At 44.0% G+C, this 26,281-nt stretch overlaps 2 pseudogenes; one reads left to right on the top strand and one right to left on the bottom strand.

Moving 5' to 3' along the window:
- The first annotated feature begins 1,280 nt into the window (after positions 1 to 1,280).
- On the top strand, positions 1,281 to 2,727 carry LOC139881665 (scopoletin glucosyltransferase-like; annotated as a pseudogene).
- Positions 2,728 to 10,227: 7,500 nt separating this feature from the next.
- LOC139881664 (scopoletin glucosyltransferase-like) lies at positions 10,228 to 16,240 on the bottom strand (annotated as a pseudogene).
- Between the last annotated feature and the right edge of the window lie 10,041 nt (positions 16,241 to 26,281).

Here is a 26,281-nt window from a genome sequence, read left to right as displayed (position 1 = left end):
CCCTTCCTTGGGATGTCAACTCTCCACCCCTTAATAGGGAGCGATGTGGACTAGAGAGGACCCTTCCCCTTCCTTGGGCTACTGCACTCTCCACCCCTTCAGAGGGAGCGATGTGGACTAGAGAGGACCCTTCCCCTTCCTTGGGCTATCAACTCTCCATCCCTTAAGAGGGAGCGACGTGGACTAAAGAGGACCCTTCCCCTTCCTTGGGCTATCAACTCTCCATCCCTTAAGAGGGAGCGATGTGGACTAAAGAGGACCATTCCCCTTCCTTGGGTTGTCACACTCTCCACCCCTTAAGAGGGAGCGATGTGGACTAGAGAGGACCCTTCCCCTTCCTTGGGCTGTCACACTCTCCACCCCTTAAGAGGGCAGCGTCCTCATTGTTGCCCCCAAATGCGGACCCCTCCCCTTCCTCCCCCCTAAGCAATGTGGACTAGAGAGGACCCTTCCCCTTTCTTGGGCTTCCTCCCCCCTAAGTGATGTGGACTAAAGAGGACCCTTTCCCTTTCTTGGGCTGTCACACTCTCCACCCCTTAAGAGAGGAGCGTCCTCATTGTGGCCCCCAAATGCGGACCCCTCCCCTTCCTTGGACTGTCACAGCCTCCACCCCTTAAGAGGGGGTGGCCCCGACACGCAGATTGTGTAATATTGTCCGCTTTGGATAGTAAGTCCTTGCGACTTTAAAACGCATCACATATGTTAAAAGGACCCCAAGTCTTATACACTAGTCCTATGACTTTCTCCTAAGCGACGTGGGACTAAAGAAAACCCCTCCCCTTCCTTGGGCTGTCACACCACGTATTTGATTATCCGAAGTGAGATTTCCATCCACAAAAAACGTGAGGAACCTTCTAAATTGGATGTCGTGTAGCCAATTCAGAAGGAAGGCCCATCTTTGTGCAATTGGTCATGCATGACATCTCTGCAGAAGTCGACAAGGGAGTAAGTTGCCTCTTTCGATGATTGTCCTACGGCTTGCAGGCTTGACGTAGACATAAGAGATTATGTAATCTCGACTAGAAGACGTACCTACTCCTCTCATCTTTCTGGTCGCCATTTAAGCAATATTTGACCGGAAAGAAATCGAACTTGTCTTTCTCTCATCCCTCCGTTCTTTACCCCCAAAACCCCTCCTTATATATTTGTCCCAGCTTTGAAATCTTTAAACAAACCTCAGCTTTCAAAAGTCAACAGCGTCTCTACTAAATCTTTCTCGCGCTTCACCGGCCTCATTCCTAAATACGTTCTTGTTGCAGAAAGTTCTCCCGTGTGGCCAAATGGGTAGTGAAAGCCATCAGCTTCACATTTTCTTCTTCCCCTTCATGGCTCCGGGCCACATGATCCCAATGATCGACATGGCCAAAATGTTCGCCATGAGAGGCTGCAAGTCCACCCTCATCGCCACCCCGCATGACGAGCCCACCTTCTTGAGATCCATCGCGAAACCCAAGGATTCGGGCTTCGACATCAATGTCGTCACGGTGACATTGCCCTAAAAGACGTCGGCTTGCCAGAAGACTGCGGTAGTCTGAGCAAGATCACTACGATGGAAATGCGCATGACGTTCATGAGAGCTGTCATGATGCTCGACCGACAGATCGAGCTGCTGATAGAGAAACTCGCCCCCGATTGTCTGATCTCAGACATATTCCTCCCCTGGACAACCGAGATCGCAGCCAAGTTCGGCATTCCTAGGCTCGTTTTCCATGGGACGAGTGCCTTCTCCATAGCGGGGATAGAATGTGTGAGGCTTTATCAGCCTCATCCTGCGATTCAGAGCCCTTCATCATCCCCAATTTCCCCGGAGAAATCACATTGTGCAGGATGCAAATGCAGGACTTTGTCAATGAAGAGAACGAGTTAACCAAGTTCGTCAACGTGATGAAGGATTCGGAGAAGACTTGCTTTGGAGTCGTCATGAACAGCTTCTACGAGCTCGAGCCGGCTTACGCTGTCCATTACAGGACATTCCTCGGGATACGATCCTGGTTTGTGGGCCCGCTTTCGCTGTGCAATAAGGAGACTGAGGACAAAGCACATAGAGGCAACGAAGCATCCATTGACCAGCACGAGTGCCTCAAGTGGCTTGACTCGAAGCAACCCAACTCAGTGATCTACATTTGCTTCGGAAGCATGACGAATTTCAATGCTGCTCAGCTCCACGAGATCGCTGTCGGACTAGAAGCATCAGGGCAACAGTTCATCTGGGTGGTGAAGAAGGACCCTAATGCGGAAGAGGGCAAAGAAGAGTGGTTGCCTGATGGGTACGAATCAAGAATCCGAAACAAGGGCCTCATCATCAGGGGCTGGGCTCCTCAGGCGCTGATTCTCGATCATGAGGCGACCGGGGGGTTTGTGACACATTGCGGGTGGAACTCAATCCTGGAGGCGGTCGCGGCCGGTGTGCCAATGGTGGCATGGCCGGTTGCAGCAGAGCAATTCTACAATGAGAAGCTCGTGACCCAAGTGCTCGAGATTGGGGTCGACATTGGGGTGAAGCAGGGGGTCATCTCGTTCGGCGACAGCGTGAAAAGCGAGAAAGTGGAGGAGGCAGTGAAGAGAGTCCTGGTGGGTGAGGAAGCAGAGCAAATGAGAAGGAGAGCGAAAGCACTTGCAGAGATGGCGAGAGGGGCTGTGGAAGAAGGTGGGTCCTCTTGGTCTGATTTGGGTGCTCTGATTCAAGAGCTCAAATCGCACAGATTGGCTCACACTAAGAAGATCTGATTCATGACCTGGAGCAATCAATCTTGAATTTTTGCTTCAAGAGAATACAACTGAAGAAATGGAAGTCTTCTTTTCTGTTTCTGTTGTGGTTTAGCAGTAGAGAGAAATGCTGGATTTGCTGCTTCTTTTCATGGGATTTATTCCAGCAATGTTGTGATCATTTAATGTGTAGGGTGCGAGTTCGTTTCTTTAGCTCTCGAATTCTTTTGTGCCGATGAAATTAAAGTCCATCTCATGGCTTGCAATCTCAATGGCGAGATACCCTGCGTACTTTTCCTTTTGCTGAATAGTCTGTCCTCGAGACTCAGCAGGTGAAGAGACCTTTGCAACTTCATATTCCACATCAACAGAGAGTAAAAGGAAAGAAAGAAGGGCAAAAATTAAAAAGACAAGAAGAGGATGACAAACTCAACCTTGTCAGTCGACAAATGTTAATGACATTCGCCTGTTGCATGATCTTGTGAGATGTACAATTTTCTTTTCTTTTTTGGCTCGGTGAGATGTCTATAACTTGGCAGTCAGCAACAATTTTAGAGAAAAGACCAAGAGGTAATTCCTTTGGTCCTCACGGAAATTTTCCTTATGATCATTCCTTGGGCCTGGAGGTTTTTGCGGCCAAAACCAGATCAGCAATTTCAATATTGTGGACATTAAACTATCACACAATGAGAAGCCTAACGCACGTCATATTCATGGATTGGGCACCTTAAATATGAAGGATTTGCAGAAATTTCTGGTGCTTCCTCCCGGATATGTACCTGAGGACATGTGACTCCGAATTTGTTACTGCCCTTCTCGTGATAAAATTCAGAAACAAGTTAGCTTATCCTATCAAGGACCCGTCTTCTTTCTCCTGTATTCTGTGGTGCGCAGGTCAATATATGGCGATAGACATATGTTTCGAAATAGGTACGTTAGCCAGCTTCGTAAAACTCTTCAATCTGCCGACTTCGTATTTTCTTTCTGCCATTAGTGCTTCAAGGCCACATAATTCCCATGATGGACATGGCCAGGACCTTTGCAACTTGAGGCCCAAAAGTCACCATCATCATTACCCCTCTCCGTTTCCAGGCAAATCGAGAGAATCTATCAGATGCGGTCATTTCGAGCCAAAATCAGGCGGAATTGGTGGGTAAATTCTCGAAGGCCCTGAGCTTGCTCCAGGATCCGATCTTGCATGTCCTGGAAGAGTGTTGCCTTTGTCATGGGCATAACGTTACCATAGTTAGATGTTGAGCATTAACTTAGTCTAAATAGACTATTGACGTTAGACATGATTGAGATTGATAGTAAAATGATATGTTGATGATTGATTTGTTATTGTGAGTTGATATTGTTGATTGATCTTATACATAAAAAGTTTTGTTGGAAAGATATCAACTTTTGATATTTTAAGTATATTGCATATTGAATTTGGGATTGATGAATTATGATATCAATTTATAAAAATGCATAGTGAATTTTTTATCTACTTAGAAATGATGTACTACTCACTTAGCCATGGTTGCTCGTTCTATTCATCTTACTCGTTTTTCATGTTAGTCAGCTAATCGCAAATAAGATAAAAGTATTTATGTTATCAGGAAGATATTTTTATAGAATGATTTTTGGGTAACCGTTTAAGTTTGAGATGGACTCGTGAGTTTAGTTATTCGGTAACTTGACTGGTGAATTGACATGACTACGATACTCCCACTCTGGGCAATCCGCTGCAGTACCTTCACCACCATGAAGGCGCTTGTCGAGTTGAGGCCAGAGGTCGGCTCATCGAGGAATAGGATGATCGGGTCGTGGATGATGTCGATGCCGATGGAGACGTGCCACCGCTCTCCACCGGATACGCCGCGGTGGCCTTCGTCGCCGATTACCGTGCCCGCAGCATTCTGAAGGCCAAGCTGATCAATGAGCACCTAGACCCGGGCCTTCTTCCGCGACTTGGAGAGCGACCGTGGGAGCCGGAACTCGGCGGAGAACATGAGCGTCTCCTCCATCGTCCGCATCGGGAAGAGGAGGTCATCCTGCACGACATAGGCTGATATCACCTTCAGAAGCCGCGACTCTAGAACTTCGCCGTTCAGCGTGATGGCACCTCCAAGGCTTTCCTTGGAGATCCGGTCCGCAAGGGCGTCGATGAGCGTCGACTTCCCTGAGCCACGTGTGAGGAGGATTATTTTATCTAAATATTAAATGATGCCTTCATTAATGACTTCATTTTTTTAGAGCAGTCGGTTGTTCAACCACGAATTTTCATAAATTATCCCTAAATTTTCCTTGGACCCATTAACCAAACCTTTTGTATCCTAGACATCTAAAAAAATTCCCAATCCTTAGTTCGATTATCCAATAAAGATGATTGAATTCTTGAAATCCTATTTTATAGTCTTCATATATCCCCATTTCAAACCTTGAAGTCCTAAAATCAAGATATTTATATGGAATGTCTGTCAAAACGCCATCCCATCCAAGGAGAACTTATGGAAAAGAAATATATTACCTGATCCAGTTTGTACCCTTTGCCAAACAGAAGTTGAAACAGCTGAACACATTTTTCTCCTTTGTCCCTGGACTGAACTGGTTTGGGATAACCCGGAAATCAAAGTACAGATAGTTAAGCACAGAATTACTCGAATGGATGCATGGTTGGCGCATTTTGTAGTGAGAGGCACTAACTTACCTCCCTTGGAAGCGATTTCTAACATTCTTTGGCAAATTTGGAAGGGCCGCAACAACTTTACATTCCGGGGAAGCAAGCCGAACGCCTGCAACATTGTAGATCTAGCTCGGTTTCAGCAGAAAAGTTTCGAAAAATGGAGCGTTCAACGTACTCAAGCAAGAACTACAGGGGAAAACGACTCACCTCAGATCTGGGTTCCTCCGGCGGTGGGCACGCTTAAAATCAACGTCGACGGGTCGCTGAGTGAGGGCTCGACAGAAGGAGCTATCGCGTGTGTCGTCCGAGATCACACAGGCGCGCTCGTGGATGGCTTCACCAGAACTGTTAGAGCGGTTTCTACCGCTCAATTGGAAACCCTAGCCCTCTTGGAAGCGCTGAAATACATCCAGCGTATGAGGTTGAAAGCTGTTTCTGTGGAAACCGACCATCAAAATCTAGTACGATCCCTTAACACCACTGAAGTCTTTAACTGGGAAGCACGTGCACTTTTGGCAGCGTGCAAAGATCTTCTAGCAAATCTACAGCTTGTGGGCGTAGCTTTCTGTTCTAGAACAGCAAATTCGATTGCTGATTGGGCTGCACGTGAGCATAGGAAGAAATCTTTACTGCCCAATTGGGTTTCTTTTCCTCCCGCGGCCCTCTGGGCTTTACTTTGTATCGACGCCCCAGTCTTGGGCACTTTTGGAACTACACCAACTATGATATAAATAAATAAAAAGCCATCTTTCGACCAAAAAAAAAAAAAAAACCTTGAAGTCCTATGCCAAGAGGAGAATGCCAATGTATAGAGTTATACCTGAAAGCGATTGATATTTTTTTTTGCAAAATTTCATTAGGTTGATAAAGTCAATTAGCGCATTCAAGACGCAGCACTCTCTTGATACAGTGACTTTTATTCTATTCAACTAAAGAGTTTGACGAGAGTAGCTATTTTGCACAAATCTCTATCTCAAAATCAAATTTAGTAATATGGTTATTTTACGTATCATGATCATTTATTATATGGATTATTAAATCGATTTTAGTAATGATTAAAGTAAGTAGGAGAATTGAATTATTGACAATTAGATATGCAAAAGCGCACGCTGTCTCCTCCATCTCTTCGTTGATTTTCACCATATATATTTAGTTTACACAGGGGCAAATCTTTCATTGAACGTGAACCGCGTTCCATATTATGTCCATATCTGCTACATTCACGCTGCGCACACCGCGGAAGTAGCAACAGAGAGAGAGAGAGAGAGAGAGAGAGAGAGAGAGAGAGAGCTTTCTTTGAAGAGAAAAACGCTTCTTTGGACTTGTGAGTTTAGTTGTCAGGCGGATGTTCCAGAAGAGAAGAGTGGCCTGTCGTCGGAAGCTATGAGAAAGGATGTCAGTCAATATTTGCCGTGGCCAGCGACTCGTCGAGAAAGAAAGGAAAAAAAAGAAGAAGAAAAGAACTAAAAAGTAAAAATTATTTTTCTGAAAATATTTTCCGTAATTAGTTCATTTTCTGTAAGGTGAATGTTGGAAAATTTGAAAAATATTTTCTTAAAAGTTATTTTTCATGGAATGAATGCAGCTTTAATGAACTTCCTATCTCCCTTGTAACAGAATCCCTCCTTCCCTCTGTAACACCCATCGATAATAAAAATCTCTTCCCACAAAGGCTTGGGAAGTCACTTCCCCTAATACTAGTTCCTTCGCTCCCCAACTATTCCACCAAGCTGTCCCTTTGCAAAAACCAATTAATTAACCCTTTCATCAAATCCCACGTATAAACCGACATAAACTAACATCTTGAGATGTTACAGTGTTTGAAGACGCTTCCTTCTACTTGTAGCCTTGCTTCTAAACTTACGAGCAATCCCCACGATACTTAACACTCTTCTTTGATGACAAATGCTCAAACTTCTACAAAAGAATAAAATCACATTTACAAAACTTCTACAAACAAGAACAGATGAAACTATGAGCATAAACTAGTTTTTGTCTTTTTTTCCCTTAACTCTACTACTTCTGGGGTTGAATTTACAGCCACGAACCTCAAATGACTATTTGAAGTTCAAATCCCCCGCGTAACCTTCATTCTGCCTTGTGCTATTGCAAAACATCACTCTAAACTCTATGATATTTTGTTTTTTTTTTTGTTTTTTGTCAAAAAAATAACTTTCATTACTGAACAATGAAAAAAGCGCAACAAAGTTCGGAATCAATACATAATAAATCCACAGCTGGCGAGGGGGCTTAAGAAGCCAATTAACGGGGAGTTGATTTTTCCGATGGGCTTTGACTACCCGATCCACAGTCAGATTAGATTCACGGGGCTCGCACCTAATTGAAATTCTATTGAGTTGGGCCAAAATAACTTTACAGTCTTCAGTAATCGCCCGCACGGTCCATGGTCTTTGAACCTGGCCTGATAAGCACTCCATGGTTGATAAGCTATCTATAACTACTTCCACTTTCGTGCACAGGTCAACTAAAGTCTTCATTTTGTGTGTCTCCGCCAACCTCGACAAAAAACGCATGGAGGGCTAGGGTTTCAATTGCATGTGCTAAAGAGGCGTGAGCTGTCATGGCGAACCCATCGGTGACAATACCTTCGGAGTTCCTGCAGATTCCAACTACGGATCCCTCAAGTGAGTTGCCGGACCATGAGCCATCGACATTGTATTTCAGGACTCCCTTCTCAGGTGGAAGTCATCACAAAGGTAGCTCGGTTACCTTTTTTATTTGATTTCTCGCTTTTGGGTTCCACCTTCTGAATAGTTTGTTTTCTACACGTGCTGCTTCTATTATATCCCTTGGATTCGGTGGCCGGTTTTGGAAGGCCATGGTATTTCGCTCCTTCCAGATTAACCAAAGGGTCCCAGCAAGCAGCTCCTTCGACGATGGGTCACAGCCTTCGATGAGAATATCTAGTATCCATTTGTCGATTCTAGTTAGATGCTGAGGGGAGGAATCAATTTTAAGTCTTGGACCTGATCATATATCTTTCATCTAGTTGCACAAGATGAAGAGATGCTATAGAGTTTCCAACGCTCGATGGCTACGGGGCAGATCGGGTTAGGTAACATTTTTCTTATGTATAGGTTTTCCTTTGTGGGAAGCGCATTATTGCATAAACTCCACATGAAAAATCTGATCTTCGGGTGGGTTTGGAGATGCGATATCATATTCTATAGTGTTTTTAGAGGCTGCTATGATGTGGAGGCCTGGTTTTTGTTGTTGTGGTGTCTGCTGTATAAATTTTGTTAAGTAAGATCCGGATTTATTCATAGTCCATACCTGCTTATCAGTTCCTGCAACATGGCTAAGTGGAACACCGAGAATTTCGTGCACTAGATTCTCTTCAAAAATTATTGATAGCTTACGTACATTCCATTGCTTAGATTTCAGATTGATCAACTCAGCCACGACAAGTTTGCAAAATAGCTAGTCAAACTTCTCCAGTAGTCCCTTATCCTCTATTGCCTGCCCAAAAATGGTAAATTGTTCCGATCTTCTCCGGTCCCTTTTTTGTAGATTCTAACGCCTAAGACCAGCTAGAAAGCACCAATTCAAATTCAAACAAAATTGATAAAGACAGTGGATTTTCTCTTCATAATTGAGACAATTGAGCCCGGTTCCAACTAGAAAATAGGAGCAAAAAAAATGTCGGAGAGCTTTTATCTTGACTGTTTCTTAGCTTAAAAGCAAGGGAAGTACCTAAAAAAAGCTCAAACCAGTACAAACTAATACATTCTGATCCTTAATAATTAAGGCGTTTTATTTTCCATTTTTATAATAATTAATAATACATTTTCTTTACTCGTATGATTACGAGTTTTTTTTTTTTTTAAACGATAATATAAGTTAGGTCGGCTAAGATTTTGTCTCTTGCATCAAGAAGATAAGAGTCATGGCATGACATCCAACATAATTTGACAATCTTATTGTTCCGTACTTTAAAAAGATCCACAACCTCTTCATTTGGAAAAAAGGGTATTATTTATACAATTGCACCATTGATGCCAAAAAAGAAGAAGGTATTATCATTTTTAAAAGATGCCTCGCTTTTCCGGTCATATGATAAGGAGGGGTTTGGGAATAAAGAAAAAGGTGATGAGAGAGATAGGTTTGGTTTTTTCTATGCTTTAGATGTCTTCTATAAATCGCGAATTGAAAGGCGGCCAGATTCCTTGTTCGCCAAGAACTTTGGGATAGCAAAGGAGAACAAAAAGCTGAGTCAATATTTGGAGGGACTAAGAAAAAGATGAGTGGAATGTGTATGTCTTCAACTCAAGATCGCATAATCTCTTCCGGCAAGTGTGCAAGGCATAGGCCAATCATCGAAAGAGGTAACTAGTTTGCTTGTCGAATTCTGCAATAGCACGAGAGAACCTAGCTCACTAAAAGTTACAAGTAGAGACGTCGTGCATGACCAGTTACACAAGACGGGCCTCCCATCAGAATTTCTAAATAATAATACGCGGTCTATGAAGCTTGAAACTTGTTCATGTCTCCTTCCAACTGCAGCAGCAGCAAGCCTAATTCTCAGCCACATAAACAATTTTCCTAAACAGAACCGTCTGTGTTTCCATTTTCGTTCGTGCAGACAGCAAGGGCACCGCTTTTCTCACCCAAATAGCATATCGTCTTTTATCGGTTAAGGTATTGCATCAAACACCACCGACGTTAGGCAATAATGCCGGAATTGAACAATACAGCAGTCACTGAACAATACAGCAGTCACTCGTAATATGAAAGCATGGGGGTGACATATTCTTTATTGATCATCTAACGCAACAAAAGAAAGGAGGAAAGATTCAGGACTAAAACATAACGATACACTAGACTAGGCTTTATTTTGATTTGCGAGCAGCTTTGTGCTGCTTGAGTTCTTCGATTAGCGAAGTCAAATCTGAGTCAGATGATCCACCTTCCGCAACAGCCTTCCTGGCCATTTCGCGAATCACTTTCGCCCTTCTTCTCATGACCTCTGCCTCTTCACCCGCCATAACCCGTCTCACCACCTTGTCGATGTCATCTCTGCTTACTAAGTCGGCACCTTCTCCAAACATGGCGAACGATTTAGATCCAATGCTGGCCCCGATCCCTAGCACTTGAACAACCAACTTTTCGTTATAGAATTGATCGGCAAACATTGGCCACGTGACCATTGGCACACCGGCAGATATGCTTTCCAGCGTCGAGTTCCATCCGCAATGAGTCACGAATCCTCCGATCGACTCATGATCGAGAATCAACAGTTGGGGTGCCCACCCTCTTATGATTAGACCTTTCCCATCCATTCTTTCTTCAAACCCTTCTGGTAGCCAATCTTGTTCTTGACTTTTATCTCCCTTCACAATCCATAAGAAATCTTGTCGAGATGCCTCAAGCCCCTTCGCGATTTCCACCAGCTGTTGAGAACTGAATCTTGTCAAGCTGCCGAAACACACGTAGACAACCGAGTTGGGCATTTTCGAATCTAGCCATCTTAAGCATTCGTGCCTGCTGATGGATGCTTCCTTACCCCTCTGCACTTTATCTGCAGATCGCTATTGCAGAGCGAGACTGGACCGACATGCCAGGCCTTCCTTCCCAAGAAATTCCTGTAATAATCGGCATAATCCTGTTCGAGTTCATAAAAGCTGTTGAAAATGCTTCCGAAGCTCTTTACCTCTGCTTCGAACGCTTTTCCTGCAAGCTTGGTAAAATCATTTTCAACTGGTCGTCTTATATGCTCTGCCAGCTGATTCCTTGTCAGCTTTATATCTCCAGGGAGGTAAGGCATAAGGAAAGTTTCTGAATCACACGAAACTCCCTTGTGTGGTTGATGTCGTGCGATAACTTCCTCCGCGCACACAGCAATGATGCTTGTCCCTCCAAAGACTAGCCTGGGAATTTTCAACAGAGCGGCAACGTCGGTAGCCCATGCAAAGGAAAAATCTGTTACTAGACAATCCGGTCTATGTTTTTCCAGGATATGCAAGACCGGTTCCCGGAGCAAGCTCACGGCCTCAGCGAATTTGGGCAGATTTTGGCTGTAAGCCGTTGCATCAGTATTCTCCCAACCTTCTGGCATCCCTACCTCAGTCGATGGGAATTTGACGGTTTGGACGTGGAATTCCAAACCCAACTGATTGGCTCTTTCGATCTGCTTCGAAAAAATGGCCGCAAAGGCAGGGGAGGTGATGACGGTGATTTTTGCGCCCCGAGTCGCAAAGGCTTTGGCGATGTCTATCATGGGTATCATGTGGCCTTGAGCCGGTAATGGCAGAAAGGATATACGAAGTCGGTTACTTTCGGTCTCCATAGAGAGGGAAAAAGAATGATCCAGGATTAGCTTCGTCTCTGTGGAGATAGCAGAGTTGTAGTGAAGCCGGCTAACGTGTTTGTTTCCGAGCATACGTCTATAGCCATATATAGACTTGGGCACCATTAGGATACAGGATAGGAACACCAAGTCTGCTTATTCGCGGAAAGGGCTGAAAGAATACTTGGTCTCCAAGATATCTGACACTTTTCTGACTTTTATCGTGAAAAGGGCTGAAAGGGGCCTTGGTCCCCAAGATACTTGACTCCTCCCTATTAAAATTGATAAATGGATTAGGCACGAACAATTATGAAGGGGGAAAATTCGTTGGTCAAGGACACGTGAAGCTTTTTCGTCAATAAATAACGCAGGGTGTGTAGAGTATGAGTTGGTGCTGTTCAATCGTGCGTATGCATTAAAAATATATTTTACCAACAAAATATAAAAGAGCTTAAGTCTCTAGGAATAGTGTTGAAGTCTCTCGTCATACGTGGGAAGCAAAGAATGCCAGCTGTGTAAGTCTTAGGCGGCGGATGGTCAAGAAGAGTGGCTTGTCCGACGTCATGAGAAAGGGAGGTTAGCCAATCAACCAGGGGGCCTTGAACTACCGACTAGTTGATTGGCCCGAGGTGGTGGCCAAGAGGGTGTTTCCACCCGTCGAGGGCTGTTCCTGGTAGTCCCCTAGTGAGATGCCCAACAGGACTATGTTCCTTGTTTCTACTTACCGGTCCTGCAAGTCTCACCCGCTTACTGCGAGTGAATATATTTCTTCTTCGCTATCAAGGAATACCAATAATTTTACACTAAAGAAGAGCAAACATTGGTAACTCCTCACTACAAGTCATCCCTACAGCAGATTTTCCTTGAAGAGTCATTGAATATGTGATGATCAAGAAGAGTGGCTTGTTGTCCGACATTGTGAGGAAGGGATGTTAATCAATATTTGCCGTGGCTGGGAACTTGATGAGAAAAAAGCGAAAAAAAAAGGAAAGAAATAAAGAAATAAAAATTCTACTTAAAAAGGGGGGGGGGGGGGGGGGCTAGTAAGGCTACACAAGAAAATATTTTTCCCAACTTGAAATGTGAAAATCATTTTCCCCTATTTTAGAAGATGTTTTCCCTCATTAGTTCATTTTTCGTGAAATGAACGCCATAAAATTCGAAAAACATTTTCCTGAAAGTTGTTTTTTACGAAATGAATGGAGCCTTGATAAACATGTTATCTATCATATCTCCCTTGTAGTAGAATTCATCCTTCCCTTTGTAACACCCATCAATAATAAAAGTCTCTTCCCACAAAATCTTGTGAAGTTATGTCCCCTAATATTAGCTCCTTTGCTCCCCAACTATTCCACGTTGCTGTCCCTTTGCAAAAGCCACCCTATCTCCAAATCCCACATAAAAACCCGACATAACCTAACATCTTGAGATGTTATTGAGATGTTAAAGCGTCTGAAAATGCTTCATTCTACTTGTAGCTTTGTTTCTATAGTTATAAGCAATCCTCGCTACACTTAACACTCTTCTTTGATTACAAATGCTCAAAGACTTCTACAAAAGAATATAATCACATTTACAAAACTTCTCCACTCAAGAACAGATGAAAACTTTGAGCATAAACTAGTTTGTCTGTTTTCCCTTAACTCTACTCCTTCTAGGGTTGAATTTACAGTCATGAGACCTCAAATGACCGTTTGAAGCTCAAATCCCATGAATAAACATTATTCCGCCCTGTGCAGTCGCAAAACATCACTCTAAGCTCTGGAGAGACAGGTTTGGAAAATAGCTTGTTATACTTTTGTCTCAGTTCGTTATCCTCTATCGCCTGGCCAAATATGGTAAACTATTTTGATCTTCTCCAGTCTGCTTTTTGTAGATTCCAACGCCTAAGACCAGCTATAAAGCACCAACTCAAATTCAAACAAAGTTGATAAAGGCAGTGGATCTTCTCTTCAGAATTGAGATCCGATTTAAAGTTTCTGCTTTTTATGGAATTGAGCCGACTTCCAACTAGAAAATAGGAACCCAAAAGATGTCGGAGAGCTTTTATCTTGAATGTTTTTTAGCTTAAAAGCAAGGGAAGTACCCAAAAATGCTCAAACCAGCACAAACTAATACAATGTGATCCTGACTAATTATGATGTTTTGTTTGCCGTTTCTATAATAATCGAGAACACATGTTCGGTCGGCTAAGATTTTATGTATCTCTTGCATCAAGAAGATAAGAGGCATGGCATCGGCAGGCAACAAAATTTGACAACTTTACAGTGTTGTACTTTAACAAAGATGGTACATCCATTACCTCTTCATTTGGAATTAGGCATTTCTTATGATGATTGTACCATTGATGGAAAAAGAAAAAAAGAAAAAAAGAGGATATCGAGTCTAAACTTTTCCAGTCATGATTGATGACTAGTCGTGCACATAAAATGGGCATATTTGTGCATATGCTATGCCTTCCCATCAAGAGGCAACTTTGCCAAAAGTTGGTCTATAAACTAGCTACAAGTGACAACTCCCGCGATCTGTTATGTTAATTAGCACCAACTTTTTTTCAGGCCTCCGTCTGCTAAAGGTCATTTTTTTAAACGGACAATTGAATCTATTCAATCACGCTAAAAAGTTGATTTTTATGCTTGGTTGGTAATGGAAGCACTCATTATCCTTATTCATATCCTGCCTTTATTATACTGAGTCACGATGTTCATGGAGAATGACGTAGAGATCATGGAGCAGCCTCAGCTTTTAGCCTTTTGATGGATTACTCACCAGATAGAGTCCAAGAAATTTCGTATTTGGAATTTTAATACAGTATCGAGACAAAAGTAACAAACTTAGGAAAATTGGACTCCGAGTGTGCATGGATCGTCAAATGACTCAAATAGCAATTAATTTGACAATGTTTATGGATTCCCGTGACACAAAGGAGAAAATTATGTTTGGTCCACCCACATATGCTTCTAACACAAGCATGCTAAGGATTACATCAATGATCGCCAAAACACTGTGTTGGAGAAATCTTTCCAGAATATTTTGAAGCTGACAAAACATTTCTATCAGTCTAAGTCTGGATATCGATAGTTAAAGTCTCAAGACTTTATAGTCTCAAGACTTTGTAATCTCAAGACTCAAGACTCAAGACTCAAAATTATTCTCACTGACAGTCTTTTTAATCCAGTGTTGAAGGAAATCCAAAGCCAAGGTTTATGGTTGAGGATTTGATCCTATCCTCTGGAATAGATGCTTTGGTTGGATAATCATTTCGGATTCTTTGATTCTTATCTAAGATCGATTGAAGATCCGATGGTCGACGAAATAATCTTGGATTATTCTATTCTTGGAAACCGAGATCCTGATTGTATGGGCGAACAGGATTGATGGGCTATCATCAGATTCCTTAAATAGCTTGGATGATCTTCTTGATTGATTCCATCCAACGAGTAGATTGGAGGAATTCCTTTGGTAAGTGCCAACGGCTATGATGGCATGAAGGAGTATAAAAGGAAGACGTTCTAGTTGTTTTAAGTGAGTGATCGATAGAAAAATTCCAGAGTCTGAAGATCCTTGATTGTTAGTTGAGACTGAGCGAAATTGTATACTGAGAGTGTTTATACTTGGTGACGCCTTGAGTGAGTGTGGTAGATCATTTACACCTAGAAATCAAGGAAGATCAACACTGTAACAACTCTTTGATCATAGTGGAATCCAGCCAATCGGCTGTCAGTGCAGAAGAGTGGACGTAGGCTTGAATCAAGCCGAACCACTATAAACCGAGTGTTCAATTCTCTCTTTCCCTTACTCAGTCTTGCGATTGAATTTTTAACTGTTGCAAATTCTCTAATTGTTTAAATATCGTGCAAGCTTCGAGAAATTTTTTGTATACCTATTCACCCCCCCTCTAGGTACTCGTACTAGCTATCTCACACTGCATGCGAGAATCCTATCTGAATTCCGAAATTTCCTTCCAAATCATCTACCAGACATGTCCTCAAGGCCTATTGGTTTGATCTGGTGATGGTCAGGGTAATTAGGCCCAAGCAATCGATACCGTACTTCGGGGGGCGAATCAATACCGTGTACAGGTCAAGACCTTTAAGGCCCAATGGAAAAGGATGAAAGGAGGCTTTATCTTCCTGTCTGGTTCTCGTTTGATGATGAAGGTACGTAATCCATGAACAGGTTTTAAGCTTCTTGATGTCAACGATTGTTGTCTCAAGTCGATGACAGAATGAAATCGTCAATTTGCTTTGGGCCCGAAAATACCTTCAAACCCGACTATGGTTACAAGGAAACTCTTGTTCAGATTGTCAGAGTCTTATGGCAAGCCGATCTCTTTCAGGGACAATTGCACCGTGACAACGTCATTGTTGAAGCTCAAATCCTTGGGGTTTAGCAATGGATTTCGGAAGTTGCGCTCGTCATGGGGAGTTTGCAAAGAGGGTGGACTTGCAGCCTTTCATGGCGAACAGTTTGGACATGTCGATCATTGCAATCTCGGGGCCTGGAACCATGAAAGGGAAGAAGAAAACGTGAAGCTGATGGCTTTCACTACCCATTTGGCCTCTCAGGAGAACTATTGCAGCAGGAACGTATTCAGGAATGATGGTGATGAAGCACAAGAAAAGGTTTGGTTGTGATGCTGTGGCCTTTTGAAAGCCGCGGTCTGTTATAGGATAAAGACAAGTCTGATCTCTTCTACGCTTTAGATGTCTGGTAAAAGAGTACAAAAAACTGAGTCTGGATTTGGAGGGATTAAGAAAAAGATGAGTCCAATGTATGTCTTCTAGTCAAAGATCAGACACTCTCACGTCAAGCATGCCAGAATCTTCCTTCTCCATGTAGAGTGTGAGATTTTATGAAGTCACTACGAGCTATTTTAAAAACTTAAATTTTTAGATGAATACATGATTTATTGTTTAAATATTTTAACGCTTCCCTTCACGCTTAATATAATCTTTTGCCTAATAATAAGCGTGAAAATATTTAATTAGGAAAGTAAATGGGGCATGGAAAGATTTTAATTTAGAACTTTCTCCTATGACATTGTCACGGCCCGAAAGATAACATGTCCAAGAGGTTTCTATGAGACGGGCGTGACACCTTCAGACCCTCGGCTTATATCCCCGAGACTTAGAGTATTCTCCTGGGGGCGGACAATACTGTATTTGTACGCATATGTTATAAATGCGAGTAGCTGATAGTTGGTAATAAATGCAGGTAGCTGATAGTTGGTAATAAATGCAGGTAGCTGATAGTTGGGGAGATGCAATCTCCACCGTTAGATCTAAGGGAGATCTATAGATACGGTTTACCTTGTACTTATATATAAAAGGGTCTTCTCCCTCATTGTAAACCATCTCATTTTCAAGTGAATACAAATTCAGAGCTTCTCTCTCTAGAAATCTCTCTTTCTAGAATCCTTGTAAGTGAGTGTTGAAAGGCTGCTTAGGGGTAAAACCTTAAGGCCGCACGGGTCAGCCTACGTGTGATCGAGAGTTGATCGATCGGCCCGTGACAAGTGGTATCAGAGCTGATTTTGATCCAAGTGCAAGCAATGGCTGATCCACAATCTGATGAGGCGCTGGCCATGGGTGTTGACTGCGCTGATCGTGGGCGGAACGCCAAGAAGGGTGCTGCCAAGGGCAAGAAGAACCGTGGAGTTTCGAGCTCGAAGGAGCCAACGAGTAATCTTGCACATCGCATAGCGAAGCTAGAGTTGTTCATCACCGATGTCCAAGGATCAATCGATGACCTGACCCAGACTGTGGATGGAGTCGATTCCGAAAGAGAGGAGTTGGCTGCGGAAGTGCAAGAGCTCGAGACCGACATAGGAGAGCTCCGCCACGAGTTGCTGGGGACCTTACAGGAGGAACTCACACAACGGTACGAACCTTTGGAGGCCATGATGACGGCCATGCGCGCGGAGATAGCAAAGCTTAAGAGTAAGCTCACTGGAACGGAAGCTGCACGAGTGAATGGGGTGATCACCGTGCAAAGTCCACGAGTGGACACGCTGAAGCCAAAGGAGTTCCGGGGCTCACAGGTGGTCAAGGATGTGGACAACTTCCTGTGGTACATGGAGTGGTACTTCCAGGCCATGGGAATCAACGACGACCAAACACGGGTAATGTGACGACCCAGACTCGGGACAGTACGGAGGGATGGACCGAGATAGCCTTGGCAGTACGCGGGTGAGGCCAATGACATGTCTCCCGTCCCACATCGCTTAAAGGGGGAGTCATGGGTTAGTTTATAAAGGCTTGAGTCCATTTAATCTGTATAATGCGTTTTAAAGCCATGAGGACTCAGTGTCCAAAGCGAACAATATTATACAGTGGGGCCCAGGTCATTACAAATAGTATCAAAGCCGACTCCCGACCGCGTGTGGGGACCACAGCAAGGACGCTGTGCCTTAAGGGGGAGAATGTGATGACCCAGACCCGGGGCAGTATAGAGGGATGGACTGAGATCACCTTGGCAGTACGCGAGTGAGGTCAATGACATGTTTCCATCCCACATTGCTTAGGGGGGAGTCCTGAGCTAGTTTGTAAAGGCTTGGGTCCCTTTAATCTGTATAATGCGTTTTAAAGTCATGAGAACTCAGTGTCCAAAGCGAACAATATTATATAGTGAGGCCCGAGTTGTTACAGGTAAACATTATTTCGATGTATTTAGCTGATAGTGCATTATTGTGGTGGCGTCGTCGGTCGGATGATAGGTGTGAGAATCCTATCACGACCTAGGGTGGTTTCGTTGAGGAGTTCCGACGGAACTACTTTCTCGCTTATGCGGAGGAAGAAGCTCATGACGAGCTAAAGCGTCTCGAGCAAAAGGGTGGTGTGCGCGACTACATCAAGCGGTTTTCGGAGTTACTACTTCAAATTCCCTCAATGAACGAGACTGAGGCGTTTCACCAGTTCATGAGTGGTCTCAAGCCATGGACAAAGCAAGAGTTGAAGCGATACAACATGAGAGATCTCACTACGGCCATGACCGTAGCCGAGTCGCTCGTGGAGTACAAGGCACCTTCCACATCCCGATCAGACGCTCGTCTGAGGGACAAAGCCACCGGTGTGGGAGATCAAGGGAAATACAACCGCTTGACCGGAGGTAGACCATCGGCTAACCCTCACAAGACTCATGCTGAGTCAAGCAGAGGAGGACAAAGGAAGGTACACTCATACAAGTGCTTCTTCTGTGATGGTCCACACATGGTGCAGGATTGCTCAAACAAGGCCAAGCTGGCCGCCCTGTGTAAGGAGGATGAGCTTAAGGAGGAAACGCGGTTGGGTTCACCGCGCCTCCTTAGCACCATCAAGTCCAAGAAGCGAAGGAGCCCAAGAGCTTGATGTTCGCGGACTTGAAGATCAGAGAGTCCATAATGAGTGTGCTCATGGACACAGGAGCATCCGACATCTTCATATCGAAGGAAGCCGCGAAGAAACTTAACCTACGGGTTGAGAAGGGAGCCGGTTGGCTCAAGACAGTAAACTCAAAGGAAGTCCCTGCAATCGGTGTCGCGAGAGACGTGGAGCTACAACTCGGGGCATGGAAGAGTAAGGAAACCCTCGAGGTAATTCCCCCTGACGATTACAATATTGTCATTGGAATAAAATTCCTAGATATAATCCATGCGGTTGTGGTTCCTTTTGCCGAGTGTATATGCGTGTTGGATAAGCATTACCAATGCGTGATCCTGGTTCATTGTGAGTCAGACCATGATCGGAGGATGATCTCGGCCATGTGACTCACCAAAGGAACAAGGAAGGGCGAGGTGACCTTCCTAGCGGTCTTAAAGATCGAGGAAGACAAGGGCGAAGGGAAGGAAGTCCCGACGAAGGTAGCCCAAGTCCTCGGTTCATTCAAGGACGTGATGCCTTCGGAGTTGCCGAAGAAGCTGCCACCCAAGAGAAAGGTGGATCATCGGATCGAGCTGGTGCCTGACACTCGATCACTTACCATGGTACCTTACGGCATGGCGCCCCCCAAATTGGAAGAGTTGAGGAGGCAACTCAAGGAGCTGCTCGATGCAAGTTATATTCGATCGTCTAAGGCTCCGTTCAGTGCGCCGGTCCTATTTTAAAAAAAGCACGATGGGTCACTTCGAATGTGCATTGACTACCAGGCGCTGAACAAGCTGACTGTGAAGAACAAGTACCCGATCCCACTCATCGCGGATCTCTTTGATCAACTTGGCGGAGCTCAGTGGTTTACCAAGCTGGATCTTCGATCAAGTTACTATCAAGTTCGGATCGCTGAAGGAGATGAACTGAAGACCGCATGCATGACGCAGTATAGATCCTACGAGTTCCTTGTGATGCTGTTCAGCTTGACCAACGCTCCGGCTACTTTCTGCACGATGATGAACAAGGTACTCCACCCTTTCCTAGATAGGTTTGTAGTGGTTTACCTAGATGATATTGTGATCTATAGTCGAACGTTGGAGGAGCATGTCGAACACCTAAAGCAAGTCTTCCAAGTCTTGCGCGAGAGCTGTATGTTAAGCGCGAGAAGTGTGTCTTCGCCCAAGAGGAAGTTCCGTTCCTGGGGCACCTCGTCGAGGGCGGACGGGTGCGGATGGATAAGGCCAAGATTCAATTGATTGTCGAATGGGAGCCACCAACGAAAGTGACAGGGTTGAGGTCGTTCTTGGGTCTCACCAACTACTACTGGCAATTCATTCGGAGTTACTCGAGCATCACCGTGCCACTCACGGACCTATTGAAGAAAGAGAAGGCGTGGGAGTGGACGGAACGATACCAAAGAGCCTTCGATCGATTGAAGACCGCCATGACCAAAGAGCCAGTGTTGGTATTGCCCGACCACACCAAGCCATATGAGGTAGAGATTGACGCATCGGATTATGCCACAGGATGGCCATCCGATGGCGTACGAGTCTCGAAAGTTGAACGATACCAAGTGCCGGTATACCTTTCAAGAGAAGGAGATGACCACGGTGGTCCACTACCTTCGGACGTGGAGGCATTATCTCCTAGGATCGAAGTTCGTAGTGAGGACGAACAATGTGGTGACAAGCTACTTTTAGACCCAAAAGAAGCTGAGTCCGAAGCAAGCTCAATGGCAAGACTTCTTAACAGAGTTCGAGTACATGCTGGAGTACAAGCTAGGGAAGGCCAACTCCATGGCGAACGCGCTGAGTCGAAAGATGGAGCTGATGAGTAGCTCAATGAGTCGACTGAGTTGTTCTTGGGTCGACCGCATAAGGGAGGGGCTAAAGCATGATCCAAGAGCCCAAGTCCTCATTGGGTATGCAAAGGAAGGCAAGACCTGACAATTTTGGTGTGAAGATGAGCTCCTCTATACCAATGGAAGGCGACTGTACGTGCCTTTCCATGGGAAGCTGAGGAAGGAGATCTTGTATGAGTGCCATGACTTGAAGTGGGCGGGTCATCCTGGGATCCACCGCACGTTGGCCCCCGTCGAAGATCAGTATTACTGGCCACAAATGCGGGACGACGTGGAAGCTTATGTGAAGACTTGTCTGGTTTGCCAACAAGACAAGTTGAAGCAACATTCGTCGCCGAGCCTGTTGGAACCGCTTCCCATTCCAACCCGTCCATGGGAAAGTGTCTCCATGGACTTCATCATCAACTTGCCAAAGTCCGAAGGATGTCGGACTCTCATGGTTGTGGTGGACAGATTTTCCAAGTACGTGACCTTCGTGCTTGTGACATCCTGAAATTCGACCATGTTTCGATAAAATGAAATGTGCATTTCGTCGACGTGCTTATGATTCTTTTTCTCTGAGCTAATCACTCATGAGTTAGCTAACTTATTGGGTGAAGCCGTTAAGGGATATAACCGCGGTAAAATCCCTAAAAGCTACCTAATTGGTTGGATTGGACTAAAATCACGTCCGATCGATTTTAATCATGAAATTTAATTCGGTTTTGGGAATCGAATATTCGGGCGTGTCACAATTCATTTTTAGGACCATTTCATCGTCTATCAATTTATTGCCGAGTCCAAAATTTCAAGAAAGAAATTATCGGAGGAAAAATCAAAGACAAAAAAGAAAATAAAAAGGGAAAGGGAAAAAGAAAAGGAAAATAGGAGTAATTGTATTATTAATTTCCCTTTTCTCTCTTTTTTTTTCTCTCTCTTCTCTCTCCTCTCCCCTCCCCACGCTTACTCTTTCTTTTCCCTCTTTGACCAGTCAAAACCCCTTTTCTCTCTTTCTTCTATCTCTCTTCTCTCCTTCTCTCTTAACATTCTCTCTCTCCCCTTTTGCTGTTGAACCGAACCAGAAGCGGAAGAAGAAGCCGCACGGCTACAGCTCGTCGAAGCCAGCCACCATCGCCGCCCATCCCGTCGCCCGCGCCCGCGCGTCCGCTGCTCGCCGTGCGCTCCGCCACCACCCCTCCATGCCTCGCCGTCCCCGCCGTGCATCGCCCAGCCTTGTTCCGCCTCTGCTCAGCCCCTGTTCCGACCGTCCAGCCGCCTCTAGCCACCGCTCGCCGCCGTCCTGACCTCCCCATCGTCCCTCTCGCCCTCCGCCGGCCTCCCCTCGCCACCCTAGCCAACGGACAAGCTTCGTCCAGCCAAGAACAGTGGCTGGAAAAATGGGTTTCTAGCCCTATTCAAGGCCCTTTTTGGGCCGTTTCCGAGCCCCAAACCCGAGCCGTGCTTTGGGAAGAATCGTTCATCGTGTCGTCCCCATCGAATTGATATGTTTTGAGCGCAATTCCGGTGAGTAATCTCACTAATCCTTACTTAGCGGACTAATTACACTTAAGGGTTGTTTAGTTTTAATTAATTAGGTTTAGGTGGTTAGATTAGTATGGATTAGTGTTTATTAATCAATTGTGATGCGAATTAGATAAATTGATTGTGCAATTAGCAAGTAGGCGTAGTCTACTATTTATTGGAAGTATCTTGGGAATTTTTGACCCCTAATAGAGCTTCAATTTGACAATTCAGGTCACATTTTTGGCATTTAAATATTATTTTTCGAAATTAATTATTTATTTATTTATTTTCCGAAAATTCAACTGGGATGGTTAGTGACCGGAATATTATGCTGATGAATGTGGTGAAGTCCATTTATTTAATCGGGCTTTATTTTGATCTAAATTAAATTTTTAATATTGATTATTTAATTTTCGAAATTAATTAATTATTTATTTATTTTCCAAAAATTCAATTGAGATGGCTAGTGACCGGAAAATTATGCTAATGACCGTGGTGAAGTCCGTTTATTTAATTGGGCTTTATTTTGAGCTAAATTGAATTTTTAATATTAATTAATTAATTTTCGAAATTAATTAATTAATTAATTATTTTCGGAAATTAAGGCTGAGATAACCAGTGATTGAAATTCCGTGCCGATTGCCATGGCGCAATCCGTTTATTTAATTGAGCTTGATTTTGTGCTAAATCAATTTATGAGTGATTTTAGGATTTATTCATAAATTATTGGATTTTGGTTATTAATTGGAAAATAACCGAGTGTCAGTTGACAGCACCAAAAGTGTTTTGGTGGGCTATAGAGAATGGTGAGAATTATGAAAAAGGAAATTATAATATTTTGGCTAAGGCCGATCGTGTATCCACACAACTATTTTATCGGGTATGATAAAAATAATGAGAATATTCGACGATGGAGATTGTATACTATATCGACCTTCGGGCGATATGTTAGCTTTGGGTGAGCAGTATACCGGTATACTATATCGGCCTTCGAGCGATATGCCAGCTTTTGGTGAGCAGTTTACCTTATTATCAGCTTTAGGTGAGCATATGGTATACTATATCGACCTCCGGGCAATATGTCAGCTTTGGGTGAACAGTATACCAGTATATTATATCAGCTTTCGGGCGATATGTCAGCTTTGGGTGAGCAGTATACCTTATTATCAGCTTTGGGTGAGCTATGCTATCTATTTATCAGCTTTGGGTGAGCAGTCCTGATTTGATAGGACTTTATAGATAGTATTGAATATGCCGACCAAGCATGGGTCGTGATGTCATGTAATCGATTTGATCGATTGATCATTGCTTTGATGTGATGCTGTGAATTGATTGATTTGATGGAAATGACCGTGAGTGGTCTTGTTGGCATGTAATCGACTAGGTCGATTTGATCGATGCTTCGATCTGTGATGTGATTGCTTGGGTGTCTATTTGATTTGTGCTAACATGCAGGTAGGATCTGAGGCTAAGGTAAGTCCTTTGACTCGTGCTGTGCTTGGGCAACCGAGTAGTGTATTGGTTCCCTAATTGAGTCTTAGTGGGGGTAGAACTCGCTGAGATATAGTCTCATCCCGGTTTGGAGAAAATATTTCAGGACCCCGATGAAGAGCTGAGGAAGAATCTGAGAAGGAGTACTCTGAGGTGAAAACTAAGAAGAATGATTTTTGGAAAAAGAAGATAATACCGAGAGGGGCCTTGAGTACAACTTGGATGGACTGAGATTCCATCTTCTTTTGAAATCTCCATTTTGATGTGAATAGAGATAGAGTAAAAAGTTGTGAAGTACTCTGGTTTGTGTTTTGTATAAAAGTTTGGTTATAAGTTTCAATATGAAAATATGGCCCTACTTTTTTATCCCATTATTTTATTGTCTTGGAATTTATAACTGCTTCTGCATGTGCTTAATAATTAAAAGGGTTGGTGATACATAGTCTTGGGATATCGCATTTTAAAATCGACCAAGTAGAAGGATGTGTGCGTGCCCAAGGATCGGGGCGTGACAGTGCTTGCGACAAAGGATTGCCCAGCTGAGTAGGTGGCTAATCTGTTCATGAAGCATGTGGTCAAGTACTGGGGTGTGCCATAAACAATCGTGAGTGATCGTGATCCTCATTTCACTGGGCACTTCTGATCCGAGTTATTCAAGCTTTTAAGGTCGGAGCTAAACATGTCAACAAGTTTGCATCCCCAAACTGACGGTCAGACAAAGTGGGTTAATGCACTCTTGGAGATCTACCTTCGGCACTACGTGAGCACAAAGCAAGTGAATTGGGTGAAGTTGATTGACGTAGCCTAGTTCTCCTACAACCTGCAGCGGAGTGAGTTAACCGGCTAGAACCAGTTCGAAGTTGCGATTGGGCAGCGACCAAATACCCTGAGTGCTATTGCATCGGGCTATTGGGGGAGTAGTCCGCCTGCATACAAGTTCGCCAAAAATTGGCAAGAGCAAGCCGACTTGGCGAGGGCGTGTCTACACAAGGCATCCAAGCGCATGAAGAAGTGGGCCGACAAGAAGTGACGGCATGTGGAGTTCCAAGTCGGAGATCAAGTGTTGGCTAAATTGCACGCGGTTCTTCGATATAATGACGTGCACAAGGGGTTGATCCGTCGCTACAAGGGGCCGTTTCGTGTGCTACAACAAGTCGAGAAGGTCGCATACAAGCTGGAGCTACCATCAAAACTCAAGGTGCATCCGGTTTTCCACGTAAATATGCTCAAACCTTTCCAAGTTGATGAGGAAGATTCGAATCGTGAGGAGTCTCATCGGGCGCGACTCGAAGCAAAGACCTCATATGATCGTGAAGTCAAGAACATTATGGCGAATCGAGTCATACAGAAGCAGTATTGCGCGCCCAAACGAGAATATTTGATCCGATGGAAGGGTCTTCCGGAGAGTAAAGCAAGTTGGGAGCCCAAAGAGAGTCTTTGGCAATTCAAGAAGGAGATTGAAGCCCTTCATGTCGAAAACATGATGGGGGTGTTGCCTGATTAAGTGGGGGAGAATGTCACAGCCTGAAAGATAACATGTTCAAGAGGTTTCTATGAGACGAGCGTGACACCTTCAGACCCTCAGCTTATATCCCGAGACTTAGAGTATTCTCCTGGGGGCGAGCAATACTGTATTTGTACGCATATGTTATAAATGCGAGTAACTGGTATTTGGTAATAAATGCAGGTAGCTGGTAGTTGAAAAGATGCAATCTCCACCGTTACATCTAAGGGAGATTTATGAATACAGTTTGTCTTGTACTTGTATATAAAGGGGTCTTCCCCCTCATTGTAAACCATCTCATTTTCAAGTGAATACAAATTCAAAGCTTCTCTCTCTAGAAGTCTCTCTCTCTAGAATCATTGTGAGTGAGTGTTGAAAGGCTGCTTAGGGGTAAAACCTTAAGGCTGCACAGGTCAGCCTACGTGTGATCGAGAGTTGATCGATTGGCCCATGACAATATCATGTAAAAATTTGTACGACCACTGCTAACTGCTCAAAAAACTTAAGTTTTTAGATGAAAACATGGTTTACTATTTAAATATTCTAACATATGGAGAACTTTGAGGTGACGTCGTCTAGAACGAGCCCATCCACGTTATTATCCTTCGAGCTGTGGCAAGTGGCAAGTTTACAGGCCAATCAGTCAAAGGGGTAACTGTCTGAGCATTACAATACAACGACAGATCCTAGTTCATCGAAGACCAATTGTGCAAGATGGGTCTTGCATCAAGATTGATTGGGGAACATTGGTTTTGGAATTTTGTTTCTTGCGGTGCAAGGAAAAGTCGTTTTGGATAATTAATTCGTGGTCAATGAAGCTCGTAACACATTCAAATTCATGTCTTATTTATTTATTTATTTATTTATTGCTAGAAAATTCATATCTCCTTCC

Source organism: Rutidosis leptorrhynchoides, unplaced genomic scaffold (genome assembly GCF_046630445.1).
Source record: "Rutidosis leptorrhynchoides isolate AG116_Rl617_1_P2 unplaced genomic scaffold, CSIRO_AGI_Rlap_v1 contig180, whole genome shotgun sequence".
Lineage (NCBI taxonomy): Eukaryota > Viridiplantae > Streptophyta > Magnoliopsida > Asterales > Asteraceae > Rutidosis > Rutidosis leptorrhynchoides.
The sequence above is the reverse complement of the archived record's forward strand: the minus strand, read 5'-3'. Positions and strand labels throughout refer to the sequence as shown.